This window comes from Artibeus jamaicensis, unplaced genomic scaffold (assembly GCF_021234435.1).
Source record: "Artibeus jamaicensis isolate MK-2021 breed Jamaican fruit bat unplaced genomic scaffold, CSHL_Jam_final contig_603, whole genome shotgun sequence".
NCBI classification, from domain to species: Eukaryota; Metazoa; Chordata; class Mammalia; order Chiroptera; family Phyllostomidae; genus Artibeus; species Artibeus jamaicensis.
This window is the reverse complement of record NW_026521904.1, coordinates 6,424,740-6,437,994: the sequence shown is the minus strand read 5'-3', so window position 1 is coordinate 6,437,994 and position 13,255 is coordinate 6,424,740.

Sequence of the window (13,255 nt, the reverse complement as noted above, 5' to 3'; positions counted from 1 at the left end):
AGTGCACTCTCCTTGGCTGCCAGCTTATGTAGATGTTATGCAAACCATTCTCGTTATATGAAGAATAGCTAGACTTTTTTTCCAGCAGACCTCATACTATTTAGGGCTACTAGAACTCCTATCCTGCTTAAATTAATTTTGTTTTTCATTTTTACATTAAGTTTATTTTTCACTAGCAACCTAAAGACTGTAGAAGCTTAAATGGCCACTTTTCTGGCATTCAGGATAACTGAAAAGCACTGAGATTAATTTCACCAATTATGTGTAAAAATCAATCTCATTACTTTACAATCATTTCCAGTAATAAATCTATTGTTTTCGGTACTGGACAGTTTGGTACCAACTGTCTAAGATTACTTGTAGCTGTTGGCCTTCCCACTTCGTATTGTTTCCCCTCCTCTTCAAAGTGAAGAAGAACCCAATGCTGATAAGGAACATCCTCTCACTTTACACACATACATCCCCCCACACACATACCTTTTGAACAAAACAACTTGTCAGAGCAAGATAGCTATATATGTGAGGTATGTTTATCTAATTTTAAATTATCTGCAATGTGAATATCGTAAATAGATAAAACCCCTAATTTTTCACTAGGGACTTTGCCAACTTTATTCAACCCTCCGCTCATAGATGTATGAAAAGATAGGCTGCAATGCTACATTTGGACAATAGATGTCGCCATCTAATTACCTAGAAATACCTCAAATCGGGGCGTTTAGTTTTGCAGAGTCTGAGGCTTCTGCTTTTGTAAATATCCTACCTTATCAGTTCCGTAGCTTTGAAATTTAAACTATTGTGTTTAGAAAGAGAGGTTCCTGTGCACTGCTAATGATGGCCTTTCTGGGCTTTCTCTGCCTTAAAGCTATTGCCCGGATGCCATTATTTAGTCTATGAAGTTAATTGTATTTTTTAACTTTATTTTTATTTTTTTAACTTCTTTTATTGTTGTTCAAGTACAGTTATCTCCATTTTCCCTCCACCACTCCCCTGACCCCAGCCATCCCCACCTCCCACCCTCGATCCTACCCCCCTCTGGTTTTGTCCACGTGTCCTTTATTCATGTTCCTCATGACCCTGCCCCCACTTCCCCCCATTATCCCCTCCCACCTCCCCACTGGTTACTGTCGGTTTGTTCTTAATTTCAATGTCTCTGGTTACATTTTGCTTGCTTGCTTGTTTTGTTGATTAGGTCATCTAATTGTATTATCTTTGAAACAGAAAATGAATCTCCAGTGCAGTAAGTCAAATTGTTAAATAGTTACACACACCATTGCTTTCATTTTTTTGTATCGTGTGTTCCAGTTGGAAGGTACCAGTTGGTCACAGTGAATCTGGTGACTTGAATCTCAAAACAGAGATGAGTAGAAGGACTTGTACCTACCAGTACTTAAAGAAAGAAGCAACAATGAGACCTGGTGTGAGGTGGTTAAATTTACCCTCACCAGCAAGACAACCAAGAAAATCTGAAGTAGTCAGGAAATGCTAGTTTAGCCAAAAAATCTGATATGGTCTCAGATTTCAAATTAATTTCCAGGTATTAAGCAAGCATTTGATTCCTTCTGTTCCCAATAAAAGGGATTGCGTCTCTGAAGTATTGTGAAAGCAAAAGAGTTAAGAAAGGTAAACTATTGGAATTTAAAATGTAGTAACGTATTATGACTTTAGAATCATTAAAAAATACCATACAATATGAAGTACAAAAGCATGGAAAATGAAACAATTTAATTTTTTTAATTTAAATTTTAATTTTAACAATTTATATTTTTAAATTAACAATTTTTAAAAATGTTAATTTAAAATTTAAATTAACAATTTAAAATTTTTTTATGTTTAACGCAATATTTGGAATAGGGCATTCGAAATCTAAAATGTCTTTTGAATTAAAAAAATTCAAAATTTATAATTATTTTCATATTAAGATTTTATATTCTAATTGCTTGCAAAGAAAGGCATATGAGAGCAGACACATTCATTGAACTTTAAGGTCAAAGTAAGCGAGTAACATAACCTCACAAATAATTCATAGCCTGGTCGGTTAAAAAATAAGGCACAAAAGTATTGATGTGTTTTGGGTATTCAGAACATGGCTCCTTTTCATTAGATGAGAAAATTCAAGCCTTTGGAGTCGTCAGTGATTTGCCCAAGGTCACATTAGGGTCTAAATTCGATTGAACTACTCCTCTAATGGGCAATTTCTGATCATTCAGCCAGGTTGTTTTAAAATGAATGCTCTTTATTAAAGAAAGAACTCAAGTACAGTATGGGTTTTTATGATAGCAATTGATATTGCTACATGATCACCTGTTTGCAGTGAGATCTTATTCAGGATCCTCCCCGTCCTCAAAGAGGAAACTGTTGCTCACAGCACTCCCTCTATTTGAGCAGCTCTGTTTCCTTCATTGGACCAGTGATGCCGGAAATGGTAAGAAGTTCCATCTAATGGTGGTGCTGGAAATAATGAAGAATGAAAGGCCAACACCACTGATGTGATAAAATACCGGATATCTCAGGAATGTTTACATTTTATCATTATGCTGATATGGCTATGAGACAGCACCTTTATTGCTGAAATTCCTTACTCAATATTACTATTATGAATCTGAAACTCCTGTTTTTCCCTTGACTTTTTTTGAGCTTGCAAGATTCCCTAGGAATGCAACTGCATTGCAGCAGAACAGACAAATGGACAAATGAGATAATGAGGAATAATTTGTCTCACACAGTGATTCCAAGCTTTCTATTATACACAGTGAAATTTATTAAAACAGGTCACAGCCAGCCCTTTGCTAGTTACTTCCACTATTGCTTGCTATCATTATATAAGAAGGAAATATTTGAATAGTTTAAAATGTTGTAATTCATTGAATATTTCTCAAACATCATACCTTCCTTTTGCTTTTGACTTAACCATCCCTAATATACGTGCACTCTCACTGAATTAGTAAAGTTCGACTTTTTATTTTGGTGCCTTTCATGTCTGCTCTAGAGTCTTTGGAGGAGACAAAATTTGAGCTGGCCCATGAAGGGCAAGTAGTATTTGAATGGTGAGAATAATTTGAATAGTGAGAAGAATCTCAGGCCCTGAGACTGCTGCATGAAGGAGATCACAAAGCAGTGAGTGGACTGGTTTGCCTGGAGTCTCCTTCACAGCCAAGGGAGGGAGAGGAGGCTTGAAGAGTGTGTTGGGGCTGCACTGACGGCACTTCCTGTCCCCGAATGAGGAATTTGCACTAAATGCTGTAGGATCAGACATTGGGAGTTTTGGAGTGGGAGAATAATTCTATTGAAACAACGTTTATAAAGACAGATCTCCTGGTGGTACAGGGCATAAATTGCAGGAGAGAAGGCAACAAGTTCAAAGGTAATAGTGGGGTTCTAAAGTAGGGTGGTGGCTATTGAAAATGGAATAAATATTCCAAAGGAAGAACTGAAAGGCATTGGTAATCTAGCAATCCAAACAAACACTGCAGCTCTCAGCCTGGATGATCGAGAATCATTATCATCATCATAATAATATAGTAATAGCAGCCAACATTCCCATGGTACTTACTACAAGCCCAGGGTTCGTCTAAGTGCTTTACGTGTAATAATTCATTTAATTTTCATAACAAATGCACGAAATAAGTATTTCACAAATTTCGTTCATTGTGCAGATGGGAAACCTGAAGCACAGAGAGGTTAGATATTATGTTCAGTCACACGAATGATGAGCGACAGCCAGGACAGAACACCACACCTTGGGCCCCAGAGTCTGACGCCCATCCTGGTGCCTCAGTAACAAGCACTAGTCTGTTAGCCTTCTTCAATTAGATGTGTTCAAGCTGAAATGGTGGTGAATGTCCAATTGGGAATGTGTAGCAGGTATTTGGAAATGGGAACCTAGAACTCAGAGATTAGTCAGTATTGAAGATTAAATACTGTGCACCTCAACTAACTGAAATATTTGAAATACTTCATTACTGAATCGAGATTAGAATTTAGCCCACTGACTTTCCACAATTCAGGGGAGGATATGTGGGAAGACAATTAAAATTTTCAGCCCCATTGGAAATAATGCTGACAGAGCTCTCAGGAGTAATGTTCTGCTTATCTTTTGTTCTCTTCTACATTCTAATAATTTGCTATTTGATCTTGTGCTATATTCATTTCTATTTGGCCCTGGGAAATTATGTAGCTTATATTTTCATGCTTAGTTTAAAAGCCCCAACTTGTTTTAGGCTTCTGAAATTCTTATCATCACAGCCTGCCATGGAATAGCACTAAGCTCAGATACCCAGACACGCATCAGGAAGTCAGACAGCTACATCGCAAGGTCGAAGAAGTCGGGGAAGGGCAGGCTGTGAAAACACCTGGCTTTGGACCTCAGTCCTGCCACTTACAAGTCTTTTGGCCCTGGACAAGTTACCTTGCATTTCTGATAACACCCATCTAATGGGAAGATTGTAAGTTTTAAGAGAAGTGACATAATGCAAGGCATTTGTTACCATTTCCTATGGAAAAGGTCAGTAACTTTCAACTCCTATGATTATCTGATCACTGTCCCCAAATTTTGTGGACATCTAAACAGGAAAAATCACCACCAGAATGCATTTTCTGAAAAATATAGTACAAACCCCTTCAAGGAGACATGTGTGCGGCAGAACACTTTCATACTTAATCTAACCACGAGTGTGGAGAGAAAAGAAACAAATAATGACATCACGAGTGATTTATAACATCCAAACAGTCACAGCCAATATACCCACAAGCTGTTAATACATAGACAGTGTGTTAACTCTGGTAACCATGGAATTCACGAGTTGGAGGTGATCAGCCATGACACACCCAGAGACATTGGCCAGAAACCTTCTATTGGCGTTCTACGCAGTTTTGCGTTCAGTAGGTGCGTGGCATCTCCAAATCCAATACGCAAACACCGGGTCTGACGGAAAACAAAACCTTTATCACCTCAAAAACTCAGGAAGATATCTGTGTACATGCACTGTGGTAAAAATAGAAATTTTCCGAGTATCAGTATGTAGGACAGATGCCATATATGTGTTTGTGTAGTCAAGTCCTAACAAGGCCGGCCCTGGTGCCAAACGGTTTCCTACATGAGGTTTTGCTGTTTGTTCACACCTATTGGGATGACTTTATTCTTAAGCCTGTGAAGAATTAGAATTAACATTTTTTTTGCACAGACATTATCTGTTGAAATTTATACAAGTATCTCATTTAATTTTCACAAAAGTAGTATAGGGTGAGTGATGGTAGCTTCAACTCATGACGAGGAAATCGAAACCCAGAAGAAATTTAAGGTCACAAGGCTTTTAAGCGATGGGCCAGGAGCCCAAGTCCCGGTCTTTCTCACATGCGAGTCCCCAGTCTCTCACAGCACACGTTCTTGTGAAAATCATTGCTCACGCTTCTCACTTTTGAAAATAGTTTTTGGGTGTTTTACTTGAAGGAGGAGCTGTTGGTTATGAGGAAGTGATTTGAATGTGCTCTGAAGTGACTTTGAGAAAAGGTCATTTTCGGTGCCCGGAAGGCATAATAACGGAAAGCCCTGGTGGTAGACGGCAGGGCAGGGGTTCAGCGCAGGCGCTGCTGCCGCTGGGAACTGAAAGTGCAAGGAGCCTGTGAGTTCCAGCTTTAGAAAAAGGGCGCTATTTTCGGACTGACTAATGAAATTTAGATGCAATTGAAATTTTTAATATTATAATCTCCAGCATAATAAATGAATAAAGTGGACTACCTTTATTCATATATAATTTATATACTATTCAACATAAGCTTCTGTTTATGTGGGTTAGTGAAGATCAAGAATTGATCTTCAATTGGAAGGTATGGTAAGTACCATAACCAGAATTTTACTACTAATGGTCCCCTCACAATGGTTTGACTTAACGATTTTTCAACTTTGTAATGGTGCAAAAGCGATAGGCATTCAATAGAAACTATACTTCAAATTTCGAATCTCGATCTTTTCCCAGGCGATTGATGGGAGGGAGAGCACTCCCTCCCGATGCTGGGCAGTGGTGGCGAAGCGCAGCCCCAGCCTCGTGATGATGGGGTCAGCCGCCCACACTCCACAGTGTACTGTGTCACCAGTATGGTTTTACATATAGGTGTGTATAAGTATATACGTGTATGCATGTGCGTGTCTATATATATGTATATACATGTCTAAGGCAGGCAAGGTATGGTGTTCAGCAGGTTAGGTGCACTCCAGGCATTTTTGACTTGTGTTATTTTCAGCTCATGATGGGTTTATCTAAAGGTAATCCCCTTGTAAGTCAAGGAGCATCCGTATTTTTAAAATGATTATATGAATAAATTAGAAAGAAACATCCTAAAAGTAGCCTCAAAGGTTCTAAATGATTACAGTTGCCCTCAATAAAAAGGATTACAGACATGTGCCTGTGACCAAGTATATGCAAACAGGCACAGACTTGCTTCATTCCTGATTTTTATTACATTGTTTAATAATGTTCTGATGCCTAAGATTGCTATGAGTTTTTTAACTGTTATAATTCTATGTTTCTTTATCTTGTCTTAACTAGAAATACAAAGTTTGGAAGCAGCAGCCCTGTTTTTAATTAGTCCTTGCGACACCGAGGAAATATATTTCAGGGGTTCTTAACCCCTTTTTTTGTACCCATAGGTCTCTTTTCAGAACAATGTGTTTAAATGTATAAAACACATCTATTATTAAAAAGTCAATTATTTTGAAATACAACTGTCAAAATATTTTTTAAATTTGCCATAAAACATTTGTGCTTTTAATTAACGCTGTAGATTACAAGGTATAGCAACAGGTCTAATAGCTACGCTAATTTTGAATTAGTGGTAGCTGTGAGCGGTATCACGAAGTACCTGCAACAACTGTAATGTGATAGGTAAAGATGCATTTTTCTATCAGTAACAAGTGACAGGAACTCCTAGTAGCACTTCATCTGTTGCTTTTATTTGTAGTGAAAAAAAATTCTAAATTCTATTAAATGTTAGTGAAAATGAAAATGTAATTTTTTTCCCAACCAAATTTATTCTCCACAGAGATCCTCTGTTAAGATAGTTTATAACTAATTCGTTGTCTAAAATTTTGTATCAGCAATGATTATTTACTGGTAATGCATGCTTTGGGGCTTCTATCAAAATCCTTGTAATATTTAAAGTAGACCAAAATGCCATAACAAATTGAGCTGGAATATATTTTGGCGCCTAACAAAGGGGAAGCCCTATTGGCAGTCTGCAACCCCACGGCACATGGCTCTCCTTCACAGTGTCCTTTAGGGACCCAGGACCCACCCAGCGTTTGTATTCCCTGCCACTCAGTAGAGTTGTTACCAGGAGGCAGTACCCAGGTGGGGCCAGGTGACTAGTTCTTGCCAAAGGAATGAGGGTGGGGGTGATGTGAGTCACCTCTGGCCCAAAGCTGTTTCAAAAGCTGGTGTGCTCTGCTCACACTTTCTTCCCCTTCCGCCAGAAGAATTTAGACGGCAGCAAGGCCCTAGCTTCTCATGGAGCCCCACGATGGACGGAATCTGGGTCCCTAAATTACATCATGAAGGAGCACCATCTGCCTCAGTGTTACACGACTGAGAAATAGGACCTCCATTGTGCGAAAAAGAAAAGAGAGAGAGAGGGATAGGGAGAAGAATGCAAAGACATGACAGCATTGCTGTGATTGTGGGGGTTGGGGTGGAGGGTGGGGGAGGCGGGAGAAGGTTTGGGGAGACAGTTAGCTGTATTTACCACACTCAGGTTTTCTGTTAGAACTTTTATACAATAGATTTGGAGAACAGCTTTCCTAATACTATACCACCCTTCACGTTCCTGAACTGAATCCTGCCTGATTTGGTTGTACAGCTATTTTTCTAAATCATTGACCTGGTGAGAGGAAAACACAAATAAACAAATGCACAATCCAGCTGCTCTTACTTCTTGAATGAAGACACCTAAGCTACACAAGTAGGAATTATCTTTGAAGTGTTCTCTTCCTTCCTCAAAAGTGATCCATCAGTTACTGCTTTCTACTTCTTTTACATCCTAAATACCTCCTAAATCAGCACTGCTCCTGCTGTGCTGCCTCACTTCGGGTGCTCACAAATTCTCTCCTGGACTGCGTCTGTAGTCACCTCCTGACTGGCATTCTGCCTCCAGGTTTGCCCCTCTACCAAAGCCATTTTCTCTTCCAGTATTCACCAACTTTTAAAACTTCGTGTCCCCATGAGTAAAAGACTGAGCACACATCTCAATGCATATGCATTGATTTATTTATGTTGTGTAGATCATAAAATGCTAAAGAGGGATTAAAACATAAATATAAATAGAAGTTCTAAAATGATCTTTCCCACCCAGTGGATTATTTGATACACACCCATCAAGACAAGTGACCCCACAAGTGTCCCAGGACTAACAGGGTTAACAAGAATTGCTGTTTACCTGAACAAGGGAGAGGAGAAGCTAGAGAGTGAAGGTCTGTCTGCAAAGGGGCAAAGTTTGGGAGAAAGAGTCACTGTTTCTACTTGAAGTGGAAAAGCTGGAGTTTGCAGAAGTCTTAGAAGCAACAGGTCTGACCACAAAAGACCTTCTAATAGACTGGAAACTACTGCGTAAGGCCATCCCTGCGAGTCCCACTACCTTCTAAGTATAATAGTTTTTTCTTCACCTCTGTCTGCTGTGTCTCCACAAGTTTATCTCATCAGAAAACGAATGCACAACTTACTGGGAAGACAATCACAGGAAAATCTATTTCCCAGCCTTAGAAGAACTGGATGTGGTGGCACCAGCTGACAACATCCAACCCACCAAAACGTGCTTGGAGCACAGCCCTTCAGGCTGGAGACTAATTCTCTATTCTGGATTCCGAAGGATTTTTCAAAAATGCACCTGATTTTGTGCTGCTCAAAAGTTTACTGGCTCAAAAGCTTCCTTCCGAGATCAGATGGGATGGAACATGTTCCAGGTGGTATGGCTACAGACTTCTGTAGCCTCCTTTGCCTCGAGTAGTTTATAATTATTTTAGTCTTGCAAACTTTTGTTTGCATATTTATGTAGAACATGAACAGCTACAACATAATTCTAATATTAAGCCTTGGCTGGACAGTGGGATAGTGTTAGAAGCATTCTCTATTCCCTCAGAACCCTGCACAGTGCCTCCTTAGTAGGGGAACTTCAGAGCTCCATAGAAATTGTTTAGAAAGAACCATCCTACATATGACATCCAAAGTAATCAGCATGGTGTATGAGGACCTTCATCATCTGCTTCCCGTGAACTTTTTCGATTGAATCTTCTTTTTTAAAAATATATTTTATTGATTATGCCATTACAGTTGTCCCATTTCCCCCCTTCATTCTCCTCCCCCTGCACACCCCCTCCCCCACATTTCCCCCTTTAGTTCATGTCCATGTGTCATAAGTTCTTCACCTTCTAGATTCCCCACTCTACTCTTGCCCTCCTCCTGTCTATTTTTTACCTACCATCTATGCTACTTATTCTCTGTACCTTTCTCCCCACTTCTCCTCTTTCCACTCCCCTGTTGCTAACCCTCCATGTAATTTCCATTTCTGTGGCTTCACTCCTGATCTAGCTGTCTACTTAGTTTGCTTTTGCTTTAGGTATGGTTGTTAATAACTATGAGTTTGCTGTTCTTTCACTGTTCATATTTTTATCTTCTTTTTCTTAGATAAGTCCCTTTAACATTTCATATAATAAGGGCTTGGTGATGGTGAACTCCTTGAACTTGACCTTATCTGAGAAGTGCTTTATCTTCCCTTCCATTCTAAATGAAAGCTTTGCCAGATAGAGCAATCTTGGATGTAAGTCCTTGCCTTTCATGACTTGCAATACTTTCTAGCCCCTTCTTGCCTGCAAGGTCTCTTTTGAGAAATCAGCTGACAGTCTGCTGGGAACTCCTTTGTAGGTGACTTCCCCTTATCTCCTGCTGCTTCTAGGATTCTCTCCTTCATTTTAATCTTGGCTAATATAATTATGATGTGCCTTGGTATGTTCCTCCTTGGGTCCACCTTCTAATAGCCTTCATGCATCCCTGTATGCTGGTGTTCTCGAATAAATTATTCATATCTCCAAACTTTCCTTTGGCATATCTGCCTCACTTACTTGGAATGCTTCTCTTACCTTGCCCATCAGGTTTGTTTGTATTCACAAATCATCACTACCTCCAGATAATTTTTCCTGACTCAAACAAGCACCTTTCTATGAGTACAACACCCCGTGCAAAGGAGGGTTCTGGAGTTGCTGACTGCATGAATTGAGGAGACATGAATTGAGCTATCTCAAAATAGCTTTCCTAAAATACCTTCCCTAAAATATACAATATCCATTTTCTACACTCTTCATTTCTCAGTTTTCTAGGCACTTAGAAAAATATATAGTATACAGTTTCATTTTGGGTGTTCTTTTACCGTAATAGTGTAGTTGTGTGTGTGTGTGGATATGATAGTTCATCAAAACCAAGAGCCTTTTTTAAATCTTTCAAAGTAAGATATTTTGCTTTTGCTGGAGAAAAATTATAAATCATTGCAAAAATTAACAAAATCAAGCTTTCCTCAACTTTAATATTCATAAATTCAAACTATAGCATTCGGAGTTCACTAACTTTCCTAAAGCTCTCTACTCAGCTTTGGCATCCACCATCTCTTATATTGATCTCTAACTCCAGATGGGGCCGTCTTCTTACTGTGTCCCCGAACAGGTTAGCTTTCACCACCAAGCCTTCATCCATACTTTCCTCTCTGAGAACATCCTGTCTTCCCTTATTTATTTTCTATCTGCATCCTTTGCAATAAGAAAGGTCCAGCTCGCAAACCACCTCCTCTTAGTCACCCATACTGCTTTCTTCTGCTGAACTTTAGTACCAGCATTTGACCCAATCATTTCAATTGGCAATTAATCTCACATTGCTTTGAACTATGATGTAACTTTTTAAAGTATTACTTTTTTGTCTCCCCAACAAAAAAAGTCCTAAGTCCTGAATTATCAAAGGTGTCACATTTTACACTTATTGACATACTCTTCCTTAACTAGACTGTTGTTGGGTCACAACAGGTGCTCCACATACACTCATTGAGAGATGCTAAATTTCAGAACACATCCAAGAACAATAGAATAATGCAATTTTGTTTTCATTGCTTGATTCAGTCATTTATTCACCAACAAAAAAATTTAATCTATTTTCATGAATGAGTAAATATCACTTTAAATAAGATGAGCTACAACACACAGGGAACCAAGACTTGCATGTCAAATGTAAAACAGAGCTGCAGTGATAACAAATGGAATAGCAGCACCAAGGCCACTGTGTTGGCAAGAACACTGAGTGGAAAGGAAACATAGATTTCATCCTGGATACTTCACAGCTGTCTTTGGGAAAATAGTGTAACCTGCCTGGGCTTCATCTTATACATTTCTGAAAGAATAATGCTGAACATGACATTTTAGCCATCCCAGCCAAAACAAAATTCATGCAATTTGTCTTTGGGGAAGGAGATGGTGATAAGAAAAAAGTCACGAGAACTACCAGAGGTGCTGATGAAGACTTTTCTCCCACCCCATAGAAGGCAGAAGAATGGTCGCTTTCCTAATTACCCCAGAACCTGTGACCATGTTACATGGCAAGGGGGAATTACGGTTGCAGATGAAATTAAGTTCATTCAGGTGGGCCCATGTAATTACAAAAGACTTTTAAATGTGGAAGGAGGTTGAAAGAGTTGGTGTCAGATGATACAGGGTCAGACTCAACCCCCACTAATGGCTTTTAACATCAAAGGGGCCACAAGCCAAGGAATGGAGTCAGACTCAAGACACTAGGAAAGGCAAGGAAGCATTGTCCCCCATAGTTTCCGGATGGAAGGAACCGGCCCTGCTGAAACTTAGATTTTAACCCAGTAAAATTCATTTTGGATTTCTGACCTTCAGGACTACAAGATAATAGACATGTATTGTCTTAAATCACCAGATTTGTGGTCATTTGTTACAACAACAGTAAGAAACTAATACACCTTCCTCCCAACAAAAAATACACTTAATAAAAGAAAAAACTATAAACATTTTCTGATAAAGTAATATATCAACAAAATAAATCCACATGACATGTATGAACTAGCTGCAGTCACTTAGGGACTGTCTGGAATCTTCATTTATTTACAAAAAAAGGCAGAATAATTCAGCCACTTCTATAATTTATGAAGCACTGGTCCTAGAAGGTGTATGTGTTTGAACAAAATAAATTGTTACAGATAACATTACCAATATGTATTTTGTTACTGTTGCCTAGCAGCTTTTTAAATGGTTCCTACTAATAACCCATCCTAGCTGTAAAGACAAGCAACTTAGGAATGTTGAAGACAATTAAATTAAAGAGACCATGTACAATCACTTAGTCTACTTCCTTCGCTTTAAATTGAAGTGATTGAGTCCCAGAGGTAAAGAAACTCACCCAGAGTTGCACAGTTTTTAGCAGAATGGTGAGTAAAAGGCAACTCCCACCTGGTACTCCAAGCCAATGCCACCAGCAGGTGATGAGCAGGGAGAGAATCGGAGGAGATGAGAACCTCAGGCTGCCAGGTTCCAGCCACATGTACAACTTTGGATTTAATCGAAGTGCAACCTAAATCTGATGTATATTTCAAATGCATAAATTTAACATAAAATTTAATAATATGAATATGAAAATTTAGTATCATAGAGTGAAATAAAGAGACAGTTGCAAGGTTGTTGCAATAGTTGGAATAACAGATGATAGCAGCTTGAACAACCAAGGTGATTAAAAAAAACGGAGCAAGTCACGATCTACTTCGAAGTTAGAATCGATAGAACCTGCTGATAGATTGGATGTGTGCACCATGAAAGAAGAAGAATGGAAGGTTATTTCCAGATTTTGGTTTAATGGTTTATACTGAAATGGGAAAATGCAAGGTGGAGAAAAGTATGAGTTGTACTCTGTCCTCTTAAGTTCAACCAATCAATGAAAAATCAGTAAATTATTTCCCTATTCAGTCCTTAAGTATCTACTTATATGTAAAGCATTCAGCTGGGAATAATATATATTTCCTCTTCTTATGCAGCTTATAATTTGGGGAAGTGTTAGTTTAGGGGTGGTGTTAGATAAGATGAGTTAAAAAAATGTCTGTAAGGGAATGCAAGATAGGAATGTCTATGAGAGAGTTACTAATAAAGTACTATAAGAGTGGATGTGAAATTGCTTCTTAAAGAACTAAGGGAGAAAAAAAGTATAGTAGAGGAAGAGCT